The sequence below is a fragment of the Coregonus lavaretus genome (genome assembly GCF_964263955.1).
Source record: "Coregonus lavaretus genome assembly, chromosome: 3".
Classification (NCBI taxonomy): Eukaryota; Metazoa; Chordata; class Actinopteri; order Salmoniformes; family Salmonidae; genus Coregonus; species Coregonus lavaretus.
In genome coordinates, this window is record NC_139990.1 from 49,657,455 (window position 1) to 49,678,486 (window position 21,032).

At 41.6% G+C, this 21,032-nt stretch overlaps 1 long non-coding RNA gene across 1 annotated transcript; it reads right to left on the bottom strand.

Moving 5' to 3' along the window:
* Positions 1-15,823: 15,823 nt before the first annotated feature.
* On the bottom strand, positions 15,824-17,492 carry LOC311125909. The gene is made up of 3 exons (XR_014612923.1): positions 16,993-17,492; positions 16,741-16,795; positions 15,824-16,600 (listed from the first exon to the last, which is right to left on the bottom strand). It is a non-coding gene; the product is annotated as an uncharacterized lncRNA (long non-coding RNA).
* Between the last annotated feature and the right edge of the window lie 3,540 nt (positions 17,493-21,032).

A 21,032-nucleotide genomic window follows, 5' to 3' on the forward strand; every position in this document is an offset into this window, starting at 1 on the left:
AAAAAACACCAATACCTTATTTACAAAACTATTTAGACCCTTTGCTATGAGACTCGAAATTGAGCACAGGTGCATCCTGTTTCCATTGATCATTTTTTAGATGTTTCTACAACTTGATTGAAATTCACCTGTGGTACATTCAATTGATTAAGACATGATTTGGAAAGGCACACACCTGTCTATATAAGGTCCCATAATTGGCATTGCTTGTCAGAGCAAAAACCAAGCTATGAGGTCGAATACATTTTTTATGTAGAGCTCTGAGACAGGATTGTGTCGAGGCACAGATCTGGGGATGGGTACCTAAAAATTTCTACAGCATTGAAGGTCCCCAAGAACATAGTGGCCTCCATCATTCTAAAATGGAAAACGTTTGGAACCACCAACACTCTTCCTAGAGCTGGCCGCCCAGCCAAACTGTGCAATCGGGGGAGAAGGGCCTTGGTCAGGGAAGTGACCAAGAACCTGATGGTCACTCTGATAGAGCTCCAGAGTTCCTCTGTGAGAGAACCTTCCAGAAGGACAACCATCTCTGCAGCACACCACCAATCAGGCCTTTATGGTAGCGTGGCCAGACTGAAGCCACTCCTCAGTAAAAGGAACATAACAGCCTGCTTGGAGTTTGCCAAAAGGCACCTAAAGGACTCTCAGACCATGAGAAACAAGATTCTCTGGTCTGATGAAACCAATATTGAACTCTTTGACCTGAATGCCAAGCATCACATCTGGAGGAAACCTGGCACCATCCCTACAGTGAAGCATGGTGGTGGCAGCATCATACTGTGGGGATGTTTTTCAGAGGCAGGGAGACTTGTCAATATCGGGGGAAAGATGAACCGAGCAAAGTACAGAGAGATCCTTGATGAAAACCTGACTTGGGAGAATGATGATCGGCAACAGCACATCAGTATCAGGAGTAAAACTACAGCCAGACTGGTCTGCTACTGTGCCTTTCTATAATATGTTGAGAGTAGACCCACAACTGATCCAAATGGAATGAACCATTCAAATAACAGTGCTTTTGCGCCATTATTCAAATTGAATTTTCACTGCAGTTTACAGCCTAGAGTAGAATTCCACTCAATTGTTCTCACTTGAAAACAATAATGCAATTATTAATTGGATTGTGCTGATGTAGGCTAGTCTAGGTAGGATAATTGTATTGTCCCTAAACAAGATCAATAGAGGAGCTTTTTGAGTTGTGTCTTCACTGTTCTTTCATGCGCAATGACACACCTGGCCTCTCCGCTGATTATCAGTTATTCTGCTATCTTGTGGATTTATATTGAACATTTGTGCAGATTTGAATGATTTTATGTGTGGTATGATTGCTAGTTAACCTATTGCTGATTTGGACAAACGATCCAACTACCACTATTGTCATTATGGATAGATGGCAGGATAGACATTTGACTGGTTGACTATATTGACCTGTGGTATAGTAAGCACATGGAATAGTGTTGTGCTTAAGGCAAGTACCAAAACACCTTGATAGGGGAGGTGCATACAAGCAGATGAGGAAATGTGGCTAAATGGAAGAATTTATATAGTAAAACCTGCAAAATGGCGAATGTAAATTAGGAAAAAAACAGACAACCCTCCCCAAAAGCAAAAAAAAAAGTTAGACAACACTCCCTTATTTTGGACCAGCCCCCCCACCCCAGTACATTTCTAACTGTCCCTAAAATGAACGAGTCACTCCGAAAAACGAATCATGCCTCTCGAGTCAGTAAAATGAGTTGTTCAAAAATAACGATTCATTCGCGAACTGCACATCGATTGATTGCAATGGATAGAGGAGGTGTAACCAAGAAGAGTAGTAATATGTTCGGAATCTGCGTGTCACGTTCGTTCATAAACGGGACGGACCAAGGCGAAGCGTGATATGCAAACAAGTTTATTTAACGAATAAACACAACGACAAAACAATAAACCAACGATACGTGACGTCCTAAGGTACACACAACAAACCTCACACGGAACAAGATCCCACAACCCACTAGTGCCAAAAGGCTGCCTAAGTATCAAATCAAATCAAATCAAATTTTATTGGCCACATGCGCCGAATACAACAGGTGCAGACATTACAGTGAAATGTGTCAAAGTCGCGTCAATTCAAATCTGGTATTAGGAACAAAAGAGGTCAACACGACTTCTAAGATATACTAGTTATTTTAATTAATGCAAAAACCTTCAATGGTAAATATGATGTGTCGTATATACGGGCTCTCTGAGATACCTCGCAGGGCACCCCAGAGAACTAGCACATTGTTTCAGATCCAATACTCAAATACTCTGACAGAGAGAATTTCCCACTTCTCTGCTGGCCAATCAGAGTAAAGGACTGAGTGTGGTTTAAACTTTACTCAGCCAATCCGTTGATGCACCCCTGTTGCCAGCCTCTTCTGTTACCAGGCATACGTTCATCATAACAACCTGTCATAGTGAGAAGAGCCAGCTCCCTTAGACATCATTCCTACGTCCAAGGAAGGTTCACAGATCACAAAGAACCAGTATAGTCTAGCATTTGGAGACACAATCCTTATCTCATTTTACCCCCTAAAACAGCTCTTCACATCAATCACAGCCTGCCAGGTGTCACAACCTACATTAGCCCAGTCAAGAATGCATTCTTTCTAAGTTAGTCATCCCATCAATTTAGGAGAATAATAAATCCCCAATAATCCCCCTTTTCACACCTAATAAGGTGTGATTCAAAAAATAAGAAAACACAGATTATCATTCATTATAATACAATACAAACAAAAAATCACACTTTTATTAATAGGCCATAATGATACAAAAAAATTAAAACCCTCAGTCCATCTACACCCAACTTGCAAATTGTTACCAGTCATCAAAAAACTTCAAACCATCACATAAGGAAAGACAAACATTCACATGGTTAACTTGATTAATAAAGCATAAAACACAGGATTAATAGAACACTAAACATAAGACTATTAAAACATAAAACACAAACAGAGAAGTATATTTTGGCCCCCTTTAGACACCCTCTAGTGTCACTCCACCAAGCCTGGTAGGTCATATCCTCAATTCCTTAGGTCGGAGTCCAGGATTGGGCCGGATCTCACCATCTGTTGGGAAATCACCTTCCCCATCTCCTTTCTCACCAAACCTCAGACACAGGAAATAAGACAACATCCACAAAGAACAAGTATACCCATAGAAGCTATAACTTCACCCAGAATAGTTACAACAATAGTTTTCCATTTACCAAATATGTTATCAAACCAACCATTTATGGAGCTATCAATACCAGATCTCTCAGCCAGTTTGTTCGTCAGTGTAGTTACTCCCCTGAAGCTCTTTTGTCACTGACCCGTCCGGTGCTATATTGTTTGAGGATGAAAATACAGCACATATATCCAAACAGAACACAAACTCCGCCCCGCTCAGCCAAAAGCATATCTAAAGCTATTCTATTCTGCCATGTCATTAAGCTAGTTGCCACTGTCTGCTCAGCTAATCCCTTTATTGCATCACAAGTGTGGTTTATAAATCTTTGCTGGTTATAGTAAATATAATTCATCCAATCTACGTTTTTATTAATTGTTGACCACCAGAAAATACTTGATTCAAACTCAACTGCGATCTGATTCCTAGCTTTGAAATGTTCTGGAACCTCTCTAGGTACTCCTATCCCATCAAAGGATCCTTTCATCAAAGGATCCCGGGAGGAGGTCTTACTTTCTACGTGACAACTCACCAGTCTCTGACATGTTTGATTATTTGTGTATGTAGGTGAATTCACAATCAGTTATCACCACACTACCATCAGATGTCAGCACGGGCCTGGTTTTGGTTCCTAAAATCCTCTGGCTGCAACAAAGAGGAGAGATTAGTCATGGTCTCTTTTAGTTGTGATATCCTCTGTGTAGGAGCAGAGCTAAGATGCCCTACTCTGTATCCTATCTTACTAGTCCTAGAAAAACAATTAGAATCCCCTGAGACTTCAAACGTAGGCAACCTAGGTCGGAATGACTTTGTTATCGGGGGATACAGATAGTTCAAGTTACTACAAGACTCTTTCACCACATTCCCAGGTGGCTTGCATGGAGGATAAACCTGTTTTTGCGTACTTCAGTCTTTCAGACAGTACCTACCCTTCTATGGGTCGCACTGCCATTTCTGGTAATTCCTTACTTTCACAATACTACACCTGTCCCTAAACTGTGTATGGAGATTTACATATCCCCCACGCTCTCGATATGAGCAACTACATAGTCCCAGGATGTACATGGTGACATACATATAGTGATGTCCTCCCCTAAAGTCCCTAAACTTCCCCTTTCCCTACGTCTAGCTGTCTCCTATGCCTTCGTAGACTGTGCTCAGGTATTATTTTATCAACTTGTGTTAGGTTAACTACTACTTTTGGCTGATCAGAAGGGTTTGAGTGTGTTAGGAATATGGCCCCCACAATCAGACAGCTACCTACCGTCAGGAGACCTGTGAATCCCCACCCTTGCCCTGAGAACATGTCAGACGCCAACCCATTGCTTCACCTTCTACCAAACTCACACAGGGATGATCAGACAGGGTAAGGGAATCTTCGTTAAGGAGCCAACCCCCGAGCCCTAATGGTGATCGGTTCTTTCTCTTAACTCTGTGTTTGTTCATCAGGTGTGTAACTGGGTTTACCTTTTTGCAGTGTGTGACATGCACCCAGGTGGATCTAATAGGACATGATAGGGCCCTTCCCAACAGGCCTGCTTCCAGTTTTTCTTCTTTTAGGGATCCACACCCAGTCTCCTGGTGAGATAGAGTGGGTCACCTTCTCCTTTAGTTCACCTGTGGGGCACAAAACCTCTGACATACGGGTGTGGTTAATAAACTATCTTCACACATACATGTTCAGCTCTCAATTTCTATTGTTGTTGGGTTTTTTTTTTTAAGTATTTTGTCCTCTCCTTCGTATATATTTATTATTTAATCCTATCACTCCCCCTTTTTGACACATGATTTGCCCATGTGTCAATATTACCACCTTTCTAAACCATTCCTTATGTAATTTATCATCCAATTGCCATGCCTTTCATTTTTGAGATTGTCTTTTGCTTCTTTATTGCTCCTCCCACTTCCTTTGTCTTTTATGGCAGCTAAATTCGACTTTTATTCAGTTCAGAATCATTTAGTAATCCAATCAATCAATCTCTTATCTTGTAAAAACACTTATGTTTAGTTCAAACTCTGTTCTACCCAGGTTCTCCCGGGCTTGACCTGAAGACTAATTGTTGGACATGACAAGTCCATTCTTAGGTCACCTAAGTCTTCTGTCTAGCAACAAAGAATAAAAATCTCTATGTTCATGATTAACCCAGTTATATCTAATAGCCCACCAAAAAACCTCATCATCTTTAAATCACGACCAATGTCATATCCCTCGTTACTCTCTACCATTTGGATAACATCCCTGATGTATGTATGCCTCCTTAGAGTTCCAAATTACTTTACCATGGGCTACCATTGCCTTCCCATAGATAAGATCACTTAATTTACCCGTATGCAGTACATAATGGAGTACCCAAGCTTTACAGCAGTTTATCATTACCAAAAAACTCATCATTTGTTTTTTGTTTAACGGTTTTGGCGCTTCAAATATAGCAGTTTTCCTGGATGAGTTTAACATTCGCCCCTCCTGTGTTATAGTGTGTCCTAGGTAAATGACCTCGCTCTGCCAAAGTTGAAGTTTCTTTTTGCTCACTTTGTGTCCCTGTTCTGCCAGGAAGGTTAACAATTGGATTGTATCCCTCTTACATCCCTCCTGAGTGGGATTAGCCAATAGAATATCATCTACATAAACTAACATTTGCTTCCTTCCCTAGGTTCAAACTTTCCCAAGTTCTTAGTTATAGCCTGGACAAAGATTGTAAGACTTTCTGAGTAGCCTTGAGGCCTCCTAGCCTAAGTTCATTTCCTTCCCTGAAAAGTAAAGCCAAACCACCCCTGACTATCCGGATGAACTTGGATACTAAAGAAAGCATTAGCTAAATCTATCACTGTAAAATAGGAGTTCTCTGGTTTCAATTGGTTCAGCAATGTATGTGGATCTGGTACACATGGAACTCTGGGAATCATATTTCTATTAAACTAACTGTAAGTCCATGACCATCCTCCAGTCGGCGCTAGGTGCCTCCTTTCTAACAGGAAATACTGGAGAGTTGCATTGTACCTCATCTCCAGGAATTATCACCCCTCCCTTAAGTAAATGCTCAAATGTAGGTGTTATCCCTTTTATTGCTTATAGTTTCATAGTATATTGCTTTTGGTATGGTCTATTATCGGATCGAGGAATCACTTGTACTGGAGCTACCCCCTTAATTAGTCCTACAGCTGTTGTCCTTGTGACCATAATTTGAACGGAATTGCTGCTAACTCAGCCTCCTGTTCCTGAGTTAAGAAAATCTCTTCCTGTCATCCGTTAAAACTTATCTCCAGGTGGACCCTGGGCTGGGCTTTTTGCTCTCCAATTTAACTTTCTTCTATATCTCCCAGTGGAGTGGCCATACTGATCCCCATTTGGTGTATTCTGCTAATCAGTAATGTTTTTCCCCTGTTTTATCCATTTACCTAGTGATAACCATTCCTCTGATTACTGCAGCTAATTCCATTAATTTATGTTCAAATATCCCCCAACAAACCGTTCCGTCCTACAGCATAGTAAACACCACCCATGATCTGTTGAAAATCCCCTAAATTCAACATAACAACCCTTTATAAACATCATGCTGGGTGTGTTTTTTAAATTTATTTATTTGAAAAACCCAATTGAAAAATAACAATCAGATATAGTTAGGCTCAACTTAATTTGGTAGCTCCCTCTTTTGACCTAAATACTGCCTAACTGAGATGAGCTAATCTCTTTCTCCTGGTTATAATCTAGAGATGGTAATACACACAAAACATGATATCCCCAGTCTTTATCCCCAGTCTTAACCCATCAATAATTGTTTGTATCAATCTAATTCCTCCTAACTAATCCATTAAACCACTCAAAATTCCTTGAGTATACAATGATTATTTAATTGATTACCCTAACTCTGCTACATGTGATCTCATCTCAAATGATCCATTATCAATTATTTGTTCAACCCCGTAGGAAAATCTGTCTCCCCTTCTATTGTTCCTGTCCCCCCTGTAAATGTCATATTTGAGTTTTTAGCCAATACAATCACGGTTACATCAAATGTTCCCTCATTTAATGGTATTTTCTTCCTAATATAACTTCCCTAATGAGATTAAATCCCCTGCCTTCCTCTACTATCCTTATATCATTACTGGATCAATGATAATAACTGTAATAACTATCAATAATAATTGTAATAACTATTTCACATTAAATTGTGTCTTTTTTCTGATAATGTTAATTGTAGCCTATTCCATCACTTTAGTTTAAAATATAAGTTTATGTAACAAATCCATAACCCACCACAGGCTGGCGCTATTCCCCCATCACAACAGCCAATGTCACTTGCATCCACTTAACCAAAATACATTATCGTTCTAAAATGTACCAAAAATTTATATTTTCCCGCTAAACCATTTCAGTTCGCTATTCAATTTATTTAACTGTTCTCTCTGATTATGCCCTAATTAATAAAACAAATACTTGCTATCGTTGATTAGCATACATTTAATGATGTTCCTACCATCTGAACTGTACTGTCTCTCACCCTCCCCTTGCTCCTTCGGGGAGAGCGCATGGTAACCTTATAACATATTTTCATAGACTTTTCTAGAATACTTCTATTTAAGCTATCTAATTCAACCTTTCACATTTCTCAATCCACATAGTAATCTAGGTATATAGCCCCACTGCGAAAGCTTTGTCTACTGTCCCTACCTGTGTTCGAACCAGGGACATCGCCAGTCACTCCACACCATCTGCGATGCTCTCAAAGTAACTACTCCCAGTTCATAGAGCAAGTGACGTCACCAAATGAAAATCGCAGTAGCTTTCACCTCAGCAAAAAACTCTCTCTCCCTTTGATCCCTATTGAATAAGTTAGTTTTTCTATTTAACCCCTAAACACGCTACAAATAGTCCATTCAACATTACCAAACCAAATACTCCATCGTACTCAGTCGATCAACACATCAGCAGTGAAATTTACACTCATAAATGCAGATTGTTACTCCATGCCTTGATATGATAAATAGATTTCCACCAATAGTACCATTAATGATCTCATCTTACCCTCTGACACAAAATGAAGTTCCCTCACTGTACTACGTTAGCTCTACCATGATAATTAGTTCAATTTAACCCTCTATTTGCTTTGTACTATATTATACATTACGTCTAAAACAACATTACTTATGGTCAGTTTATTCCAATCACATTATCCAACAACGTCACAATCTTAAACTCATATGGGGCGGCAGGCAGTTTAGTGACCAATAGCGCCGCGCCAACAACCGAGAGGTCACCGGTTACAATCCCCGAGCCGACCAGGCGAAAAATCTGCCGATGTGCCCTCGAGCAAGGCACTCAACCCCAATTGCTCCCATAAATCGCTCTAGACAAGAGCGTCTGCCAAATTACCAAAAATGCAAATGTAAATATTCTCTACTTTCTCACCCATGACGCACGTCTGCGTTCGGTGAGCAAGTTTAGAACATTCTCTCGTCAGATACCCACATGCGTTCCCAGCCAACTGCCAGTCTTTTCTGGCTCCAAAAGCCACACTTTCGCTCTCTTCAGCCCCTCCCCTCGCAACTCTACTTCTTTCTTGTCCAGGGGGAACAGGCTTTTTGAGGAGCTGTGAGGAGCAGTTTTCTCGTTTTAGCGCGTTTTCCAATATTCTGCCGTTATTCAAAGTACTTCAGTCTATTTATTTAAATCAAATAATTCCCACCTAATTAGTTAAAGTTGGTGCACGTTTATAAACCGAATTCTTTCGTCTAATTGTTTAACCAGTATTTTGCACGGTCAAACATCAAACGTTAAATCAAATAATAAACCAAATAGCCCAAACCAAGCACCTAAAACCAGTATTATGCTATGTCAAACATCAAACATCAAATCAAATACTAAACCGAATTGCTTCGACACAACTATTCAAAAGCAGTATTATGCTATGTCAAACACCAAATGTTATATTTCAAATATATCAGTTCAAACGTTTTAGTTCAGTCACACTCATTCATCACTTTTCATTTCATGTTTTCGATTGTCACTGACGGGTTATATGGTTTGAGTAACCACAAATCCAACATTTATTCCCAAATTATACCGTTTGAACAGCCACAAACGTCTTTTGATTCCCAATTTGTCTTCTATCAAGGTATACAGGTTTATCATTCACACTTTCATGCATACGACAACACTCGCACTGTCTAACTTTTTATAGTACCTCCTATGGGTGTCTTTTGTTAACGTTTGCACAATTTAAACCTTATTTCCTAATTGTAATTCTCATTATTTACTGTTTTAAAATATTATTTGTATTCACAGCCAAAAATGGTACACAGTTAAGCGTAGTATACAGTTATCACACAGCAAAAATAGTACACAGTTATCGCACTCACTCACAATACACAGTCATAATCCTATCATACAGTCAAATATGTCACACAGTCATAAATGACACACTTATATTCCACACACAATCTATTTGGGCACACAGCCTCTTCTACTTGGGCACACAGTCTCCTCTACTATCTTTAAAAAATACTCCGCTGAACCTAGCCATATCCTCGAAGTTATGGACCTTGCCAGTCGCTAGTATTTATCTAAAATTTCCCGAACCTAGCCGTATCTCAGTTACGGACCTTGCCGGTGTAATTCTTCGAACCTTAGTCGTACTGTCATAGTTACGAACCTTGCCGATAGCAATTACTTAAACCAATTATTCCCTATATCTTCCGAACCTTAGCCGTATTGTCGCAATTACGGACCTTGCCGGTAGATGTCAGTATTGTCTCCTGAACCTAGCCGTCTCCCACGGACCTTGCCGGTAGATCAATACTCTCTGGTACCATGGTTTAAAAATCACATTTACCAAAGGTTTGCATGTCACAATATTGTGCTTATCTACTCATAATAGTTTCATAATTTAGTTCACTTACATCAGACAGGTGTTTCACAAAATTAATTTGGATAAAGCCAATGTGCAGATCTTTAGTTATTTAACAATAGGTATCTGCTTACCTTTTTAGAAGCCCGGGCAGTTTGTGAAACACACGGTTCGATGAAAGAGGTGACCAAATGGGCCGGACAGTATCCAGCGAAGTCCCTTCTACCAGATCGCGTCGGGTGTCACCAATTGTCAAAGTCGCGTCAATTCAAATCTGGTATTAGGAACAAAAGAGGTCAACACGACTTCTAAGATATACTTGTTATTTTAATTAATGCAAAAACCTTCAATGGTAAATATGATGTTTCGTATATACGGGCTCTCTGAGATACCTCGCAGGGCACCCCAGAGAACTAACACATTGTTTCACATCCAATACTCAAATACTCTGACAGAGAGAATTTCCCACTTCTCTGCTGGCCAATCAGAGTAAAGGACTGAGTGTGGTTTAAACTTTACTCAGCCAATCCGTTGATGCACCCCTGTTGCCAGCCTCTTCTGTTACCAGGCATACGTTCATCATAACAACCTGTCATAGTGAGAAGAGCCAGCTCCCTTAGACATCATTCCTACGTCCAAGGAAGGTTCACAGATCACAAAGAACCAGTATAGTCTAGCATTTGGAGACACAATCCTTATCTCATTTTACCCCCTAAAACAGCTCTTCACATCAATCACAGCCTGCCAGGTGTCACAACCTACATTAGCCCAGTCAAGAATGCATTCTTTCTAAGTTAGTCATCCCATCAATTTAGGAGAATAATAAATCCCCAATAAATGCTTACTTACAGCCCTTAACCAACAGTGCATTTATTTTAAACAAAAAAGTAAAAATAAAACAACAACAAAAAAAGTGTTGAGAAAAAAAGAGCAGAAGTAAAATAAAATAACAGTAGGGAGGCTATATATGCAGGGGGGTACCGGTGCAGAGTCAATGTGCGGGGGCACCGGCTAGTTGAGGTAGTTGAAGTAATATGTACATGTGGGCAGAGTTAAAGTGACTATGCATAAATAATTAACAGAGTAGCAGCAGCGTAAAAGGATGGGGTGGGGGGGGGGGGGGGGGGGGGGGGCAGTGCAAATAGTCCGGGTAGCCATGATTAGCTGTTCAGGAGTCTTATGGCTTGGGGGTAGAAGCTGTTGAGAAGTCTTTTGGACCTAGACTTGGCACTCCGGTACCGCTTGCCGTGCGGTAGCAGAGAGAACAGTCTATGACTAGGGTGGCTGGAGTCTTTGACAATTTTGAGGGCTTTCCTCTGACACCGCCTGGTATAGAGGTCCTGGATGGCAGGAGACAACGAGCTACAGCTGCCTCTGATTGGGAACCACACCGGCCAACATAGATCTACACATAATAGACCTACAACATAGAATATAGATAACAAAGAATATACACACCCTGACTCAACATATCAGAGTCCCTGAGTAAGGGCGTGACACTGCGTCAGTTTTGTTAGTTTAAGATCTGGAAAATCAGAATGATTGGATTTATGGTTAGAATTAATGGCGCTGTTGTTGGGGTAACAAATACATTATTTTGTTGGATTCCTGCTCTTACAGGAGTTACTGGAAATTATATAGTAGATATAATAGCAAAGAAAGCACTGAAAAATTATATTGTGGATATACAGGTGCAGCTGGGTAGAGGAGAAATCAAAACATTGATTTGGGAAAATGGGTTAGTTTGCTGGCAGAGGAAATAGGATGAAAGTAGTAAGGGCAGACATTTTTATAGTACAAGGAAAATCTGTACAGGAGATAGATAGAGGCCAAATCCACTAATTTGAAGGGGTGTCCACATACTTTTGTATATATAGTGTATACTGTATCATCCTGTCTGAGGATCTGACCAGTGCCAGAGAGGGTGAGAAACAGCAGCTTCCTGACAACCCTGAGAAGTTTGAAGAAGATATGTTGGATCTTGACGATCTCTTCTTACATTCTGCCGTCCTGGGCACCGAGGGCTTTCACTCAGGAACACACAACTGTGACGTTGAGGTTGGGGACACTGAACGCTGGCACCTAGGTGTAATCTTTGAGTCTTCCCACAGAAAAGGAGTTGTAAAGAGGGGAGAGGCTGGAGAGAGGGCTGTCTGGTGTATAAGTTATAATGGAGAAGATCCAGATGACAAAACAACATACTACGAAGAGACATATCCAGGTACCTTCAATCACCTCAGACATGTACAGAAACATGTAGAGAAGGTCAGAGTACAGCTGGACTGGGACAAAGGAATGCTGTCTTTCTCTGATCCCGACGAGAACACACACCTACACACGTTCACACACAAGTCTTGCCATACATCAATAATTACTGTAGTGACCACCCTCTTAGGATCTTACCTGTGAAGGCCTCTGTAACTGTGGAACAGCACAGCTAAGTTTCAACTTTTAATGTCACATGCACAAGTACAGTGAAATGACTTTTGTGCAAACTCAAACCCAACAATGCAATAATCAATAACAATATTAGAATACTAGAATACTAGAAACAACACACGAGAAATAAGAAGAACACAATAAGTAAGTAAGCATATTATATACAGGGTCAGTTCCAATACCATATTTCCAATGTTCAGGGATACTGGAGTGATGGAAGTGGATATATATTGGGGTAAGGTGACTAGGCAACAGGATGTAAGATAAAGAGTAGCAGCAGCTTGTATGGGTGTGCGGGTGTGTAGAGTCAGTATAAATGTATTTTCATATTATGTGTGAGTGAGCAGATGGAGTGTGTGTGGGTGTGGGTGTGTAGGCCCCTGTGAGTCTGCATAGAGACAGTGCAAAAATAAAAGGTCAATAAAGATACAAGGTTAACTCAGATAGTCCGTGTAGCTATTTTGTTTGCTATTTATCAGTCTTATTGCTTGGGATAGAAGCTGTTCAGGAGCCTGTTGGTGTCAGACTTGATGCACCGTTACTGCTTGCCGTGCGGAAGCAGAGATAATAGTCTATGGCTTGGGTGGCTGGAGTCTGTAATGATTTTCTGGGCCTTCCTTACACGCCTGATATAGATGTCCTGGATAGCAGGAAGCTCGGCCCCAGTGATGTCCTCGGTTTTCCGCACCACCCTCTGTAGCGCCATGCAATTGAGGGTGGTGCTATTGCCATACCAGGCAGTGATGCAGCCAGTCAAGATGCTATCAATGGTATAGCAGTAGAACTGTTTGAGGATTTGAGGGCCCTTGACAAACTTTTTCAACCTCCTGAGGGGGAAAAGGCACTGTCGCGTGTGTGTTTGGACCATTTTTAAGTCTTTAATGATTTGGAAACCGAGAAACTTGAAGCTCTCGACCTGCTCCACTGCAGCCCCGTCGATGTGGATGGGGTCGTGCTCGCCCCCCCGTTTCCTGTAGTCCACGTTCAGCACCTTGGTCTTACTGACGTTGAGGGAGAGGTTGTTGCTCTGGCACTACACTGCCAGGTCACTGACCTTCTCCCTGTAGGTTGACTCATCGTCCCCAGTGACCTTTTTGTTGTTTGACATAAAAGACTGTAAAACAACACCAGGAAATCTGTTCCAAGTCATTTTATTTTAAGAAATCTGTTCGCAAGTATTCCCACGCATAATAGAGAGACAAGACGTGATCACATACAAATGTAAGCAAGGTTTGAAATGAATGAATAATTTGCAGTCTACAAATTATTTGCAATTATGTTCTGGCCCCCTGACCATCTGCTCAAAAAAAATTATTGGCCCTTGGCTGAATCTAGTTGTTGATCCCTGGTCTAGGATGTTTGGGATGGTGGAGTTAATGTGTTCCATAACTAGCCTCTCAAAGCACTTCATGATTACAGAAGTGAGTGCTAAAGGGTGGTAGTCATTGTGACATGAAGCCTTAGAGTTCTTGGGGACAGGAATGATGGTGGTGGTCACCAGCTGTTTCTGTAACACCACAGTGTGATACTGTCTTTTTGTTTGACTGATATTCAAACTGTTGACGAGGTGTTGGAGTATAGGCAAAAATTATATAATCTAGGCCAGCTTCAGAAGTATTTACTGTCTGACTTTTAGTTGTTAAACAAGCTTCAGTTGTCTCTGTAATAACTACTGTATGTGCTCATTTACTATTCAGCAATAGTGACACATATGTTTATATGATGACTTCGTAAAAAGATAATACGGTTGTTTGTGCCTTAGGTTGATTTCCATTTGTTGATTCATTTATTATTTTAACCATTTGGAATAAACCAATTCCATTTGGAATACAACAATTCTCTTAGCCATTTGTATCATGCCTTTGTTTAAGCTCCTAGATGTGGATGTTGAGCTGATTTCTAAGTAGTATATCATGTCATTACTTCAATAGCATTAAGAACAAAGTGGGGTATTAATGAAATCAGTGTCCATCTCAGTGGGCTCGTTTGAGTGATGCAACCGACTGCAGACAAGTTGAGTGAAGCCGGTGCATCTGCAACAGCCCGAAAGTCGGACACTCACGTGGTTTTCAAACAGCAAGGCTCAGTGCAACATGGCAGTATTGCCATCGTTTATATATATATATATATTTTGGTAATGTCTAAATAATGTCCAACCCACACTCTCAAACTGTACATTTACTGTATTATTTATTTTATATATTGTACTATCAGTTGGTTAGAGAGAACCTCCAATCACATTCATTTCTCCACTGTATACATGAATGGGACACTCTTTTCACGCCACTTCCATACAAAGTGATTTTCGGGCAAAGTTGGTTCCTGTTTCAGTCATGTCTTTGGTCACGTTTGTGTGAGTCGACTGCAGTCAAAACTTCATGACCTTTGATCACATGGTTTTTGTAAAGTTCATGCAGTCCTCATGTAGGTGCAAGTCAGACAATTTTTATCCCCATAATAGAGCCCCACAGTGGACGCGTCATAATACCTGTAAAACCTAGCGGTCAAACACAGAAATGGTTCCAATCGTTTTTAACCATTCATTTTTTGAAGAACCACTTCAAACAAGGTCTGTGTTTCATGTAGGCTTTCCCTGGTGTGACATTTTGATAACTGTGTAAATCTCTCTCAGACAAGGTGACTTTTATCAATATATTCAGCTCTATTTAGTCTCAGATACGAAAAAGCTAATTAGCATCAAAGTAGACATCATGCAAAACTACAAATCACTGCAGGCTACTGCATATCATCTCTAGCTGACAGCTACTAGTTACCTTGATCCAAAACAAAATATCTATTGAACATTTTAATTTACTGTTCCATATTTTATTGAACTAATATTTGTTGGCTTATTTATGCATTTGGTCTTGTCTTGTACAGAATAATATCCTAGTAGCAGTCATATTGACAATGTGCCATGCATACTAAGCTAGTGTTTTGCAAAGAAGCTAGCTTGCTACCTACCTCTGATATTACTAGCAACATACCCTTATTTTACCATATCCTCTTCTCCTTCAGCCGGTGGAGGTCAATATTTAATCCCTTATCATTTCTGCCAACTATATGAACGAGATGAAATCTATTTCAATTCATGGTGTCAGAATGCACTGCTGTATTCAAGCGATTCAGAACTAACTTGTTGACATGTTCGGTTGCAGATTGAAAAACAGATTAACTCATTGCAGAATGTGTCCATAATCATGAATAAGCATATTTATTTGACAAGAATGCACCTAGTCACCCATCAATCATGTCAAACACCTGAACTCCAACAATCACATTGTTTTAAACATATCAAAATAGTAAACAATGCAAACATATGCCTTTCATGCATAACAAACATCTGACTTGAAGTAAAGATGAAATGATTTATTCATCAATGCCACAAACCCGGGACATCGAAGAGCACCATATGAACTCTTATTACCATCAGAGAGCACAGATTCTTCTGCTTTTCCATTTTAGGAATTAGACCAGCAAAAATAATGTAAAACAGCATATTGTGATTTTTGGTGGGTGAGTTACAAATGGAGAAACAACTGAATGTGTAAGGTAGGTTTAATATAAAAAATACTAGGTCAACTCCAGCAGAATGAGAAACACACTTAACAGACTCAAAACAAGGAAGCCATGCCTAAACGCAGCTATATCAACACCCTTCTTGTCAATGTAACAGGTACATGTTGCTGATGTCAATTGTGAGCAGCACATTTACCACTGCATTCAGTCTGAACCCCGGAATAAGCAGGAGGACAGCATTACACAGGTGAAAGAAAAGTACACCACAACACAATCTAGATGTTATCCAATCAGGAGAAAAACAAGTGAAGGAAGGGTGGGTTTAAACTGATAAGATGGAGAGGTCCAAAGTGTCCGAAGTTGAGGGACCATGGGGCATAAAAGGCATAGTGTGGAATAAGGGGTAGCTAGAGGGATGGTTGGCCATGGAATAAACATAAAATGGGGTGATGGTGTGCTTCTGCACCCCTTTTAGGTCATTGTCACAAATATCCATCCCATGTCCAGTCATACTCGGGGTCTCAGCATGTGTCCATCGACGTCATTTCGTCTCAGTTTCAGCATTCAAATTGTGGTCATCGTGTGTCTGTGAATCACAACTTTAAAGACAATGAGTGATCACAGCATTTCCACAAATGGAACCATACACAATACAACTAAAGCATGGAGGGCAGCATTTTGTAGACAACATGGTGGTTTACACTGTCTACTGTGTGTGAATGATGGAAGAATCTCTTACCCCCACTTGGAATGCTTGCTTTCAATGTGCTGCTTGAACGACTTTGGGTCTGCATCTATAAAAGGTCAAGTACAAAATGAAGGAAGTTAATCTGTGGCATAGATTGAATTCAAAGTTGACAAATGATAAACTAAGCAATACATTGCAACAAACTACTACACATATGAAAGACTGTACCACACAGGCCAGTACAATAGCCTACACATGGAGAGGAACCTAAAGACACATACAGTACCAACCAATACTACTCACCTGACAGACAGGGCAGGTGTGGACCAATGCTGCAGTCTTCTGGTCCGCAGCTGCTTCCTTCATAGCAGCCACCGCCTTGGCATCAGTCAACAAGTTCAACTGGAGAGTGGAGCATGCGTTGTACACTGAGTGTTTAAAACATTAGGAACACCTAATATTGAGTTGCACCCCCTTTTTCCCTCAGAACAGCCTCAATTCGTCAAGGCATGGACTCTACAAGGTCTCAAAAGCGTTCCACAGGGATGCTGGCCCATGTTGACTCCAACGCTTCCCACAGTTGTGTCGAGTTGAGTTGAGTTCTTTGGGTGGTGGACCATTCTTGATACAAACTCAAACCGGTGCGCTTGGAAGCTACTTCCATACCCCATTCAAAGGCACTTAAATCTTTTGTCTTGCCATTCACCCTCTGAATGGCACACATACGCAATCCATGTCTTCTTCTTTAGGGTTTAACGGCCGTTGGCATCCAATATGTTGCATTACCGCCCCCAACTGGACTATAATATAAATCCATTATACTTTGTGATACAATTTTTTATATATATATATATATATATATATGTCACGGCCCCTCCTCTGCAGTGCAGGGGCGGTTCCTCCTGCAGGCAGAGGAGGGTCGTTAGTGATTGGAGTTGGTGTGATTGGAGCCACCTGGGCTCAGGGTATTTAAAACTGCATCACTAACCACTCTCTCTCTCTCTCCCTGCTCCTCCAGGTATGATCCTGTTTTGTTTGTTCCTTTGTAGGTTTACTTAGTTTCCACTCAGTCATGTTCACATACACAGATTCATGCACCTTGCCTACATTATGACATTTCCACACCTCATTCCTTTTTCTTTGTTTAAAGTTAATAGTTTTTGGTTTACAATAAAGAACCTTTTGATTGGCCTATACCTGTTGTTCATGTCCCCTCATTTTTGCCACAGGCTATGAGCCGGCCTGTGACATATATAATAATAATTTTTAAAACGATCTGCTCCAGCACCATGCCAATGGCCTGGGAGGATGGGATACCACCACTCAACACACCCTGTAACTCTTCTGAAGTCAAATCTCGTATACCCAAATACTTCTCTGCAGCTGCCACCCCATCATTTATTTTCTGTGATTTACGTTCCATTTCTGCGGTACAGTTGATAACCATTGCTATGAACGCTAAGAAGCCAACCTTACTGAAGCATAAATCACTCGTTGGCCTATCCCTCTGTGCTGGTACAAATCTACTACTAAGGAGATGATTGTGGTCTACAGGAAGAAAAAAAAAAGAGGACTGAGCATGCCCCCATTCTCATCGACGGGGCTGTAGTGGAACAGGTTGAGAGCTTCAAGTTCCTTGGTGTCCACATCACCAACAAACTATCATGGTCCAAACACACCAAGACAGTCGTGAAGAGGGCACGACAAAGCCTATTCCCCCTCAGGAGACTGAAAAGATCCTCAAAAAATTATACAGCTGCACCATCAAGAGAATCCTGACTGGTTGCATCACCGCCTGGTATGGCAACTGCTCGGCCTCCGACCGCAAGGCACTACAGAGGGTGGTGCGTACGGCCCAGTACATCACTGGGGCCAAGCCTCCTGCCATCCAGGACCTCTATACCAGGCGGTGTCAGAGGAAGGCCCTTTAAATTGTCAAAGACTCCAGCCACCCTAGTCATAGACTGTTCTCTCTGCTACCGCACGGCAAGTGGTACCGGAGCGCCAAGTGTAAGTCCAAAAGGCTTCTTAACAGCTTCTACCCCCAAGCTATAAGACTCCTGAACAGCTAATCATGGCTACCCAGACTATTTGCACTGCCCCCCCCCCCCCCCCCCCCACCCCCCCCATCCCCCTCTTACGCTGCTGCTACTCTGTTTACTATTTATGCATAGTCACTTTAACTCTACCCACATGTACATATTACCTCAATTACCTCGACTAGCCGGTGCCCCCACACATTGACTCTGTACCGGTACCCCCCTGTATATAGCCTCCCTACTGTTATTTTATTTTACTGCTGCTCTTTAGTTATTTGCTTTTATTTTTCACAACACTTTTTTTATTTTATTTTTGCTTTAAAAAACTGCATTGTTGGTTAAGGGCTTGTAAGTAAGCATTTCACTGTAATGTCTACACCTGTTGTATTCGGCACGTGGCAAATAACATTTGATTTGATTTACTCACAGGGATTGTCTCAGGACACTCACCCTTGACCCATCCTCCTCTACTTTCTTCACTGCCTCAGCATAGGACACCTTCTGCACTACTCTGACTCCAGCCACCTCAACCTGCCTCTCTTGCACAGGGCACCCCTACAGTTAACACCACAACTTTATCCACCAAAACGACACAATCCTCTGTCCCATGCCCTCCTGCACACTTCCCACATCTTGGAATCTCCCTCCTACACACTGCTGCAACATGACCATAAACGTTGCACCTGAAACAGCGCAGTGGAATCGCCACAAAAGCTCTAACAGTATAACTGATATCCTTACATGACTTTGTCGAGTAAAGATTGACTCAAAACTCAAAAGTACTGACAGTGACTCCTCTGTTTCACCACGCTCACCACCAGGTCTGCGTAGCACCAAACGGCGGGAGTCACAAACACCGGGAATCTTCAACTTCAATTGCTCCATCTCCACACTTAACGCTACCCCAGAAATCACTCCTTTCAATGGTGCCCTGTTCCTAAGAGCAAAGAAAGAAACAGATCTTGACCCAAGTTGCGTGACACAGGGCGCCCGCTCCCTCTGGTCAGAAGAAACACAAACAAATATCACAAGTCCACTACAGGACTTCACTGATTCAACTGCACCCAACTCCTTTCCCACCCACCCTGAAACCACAAATGGATCTGCCAAAAGGCAAGGATCCACTTTCTCCAAATATGTCACTCCTACTGGACCAGATTCTTCTTTATCATGTCCATCGATGCCATGCTCAGGCTCAGAGCTCTTCACCAAACCTTCCACCTCATTTAACTCGCCCTCATTCACTTCCATTTCACCTCCAGTACTCGGTCTGGCGCATGGCTTGACACCAATCTTCTTCGACACCTCATGTCCATTTTTATCACCATCTTCCTCAAATTCAAATCCAACCTCTGCTTTCCTCATTTTCTTCAACCTCTTCTTCCTATTTCCCCCCCTCCATTCCTCCTCAGAAATCCACCTTTCTGTATCCCTGTCCCAATATTCCTCTTCTCCCAACTTTGCTTGCAGCCCGGTGGCATCCCGGTGTAACTCCATCTCCCCTCACACAACGTCCGGGTGTGGGAGGAACAACAATCCATGTCTCAATTGTCTCAAGGCTTAAAACTCCTTCTTTAACCTGTCTCCTCCCCTTCATCTACACTGATTGAAGTGGATTTGATAATTGACAAAAATAAGGGATCATAGCTTTCACCTGGATTCATCTGGTCAGTGTGTCATGGAAATGTTTTGTACACTCAGTGTATATCAATACCATCAAAATCCCCGCTCCAATTGTACCCATAGTACAGAATACTGACTTAAAAAGGTGGACATCTCCAGATCTGAATGGCAGGAGTGTGTATAAGCTTTTGTTTCAGCCCAGTTCATACCGGATTACAAATCATAGCCTATTGCCATGATTCGTTATGTTGATTACTTTAAGTCAGGTGTTAGAGCTGGGCTGGGACCAAACCCTTCACACACTCCTGCTCTTCAGGACTTCCTGCAATGACTGAAACAGACCAAAGCAGGAGAATACTGTTCCAGGATGAAACAGCTTACCTAGTTGTGAGGTGATAAGACTAATAGCTATACTAATGAACGGCTGTCCAGAGCGCAACAGCAAACAGATCAATGTCTTCCCACAGTAAAGTAAGTATAAAGGACGTCATGCTGCTTGCTTAGCGAGTACCACTTCCTCCCGATTCAGCCCATACCTGGCGCAAATTCAGAACCTCTGCCTTGCACGTGACTGCCCTCCTGAAGCGTCTTACCAGTCGGCGCCACACTAAAAGCTAGCTATTCTCTGGCGCAAGTGGGGACACTTCAGGCTGAGGAGTAAGTTTCACACATCCCCATGTG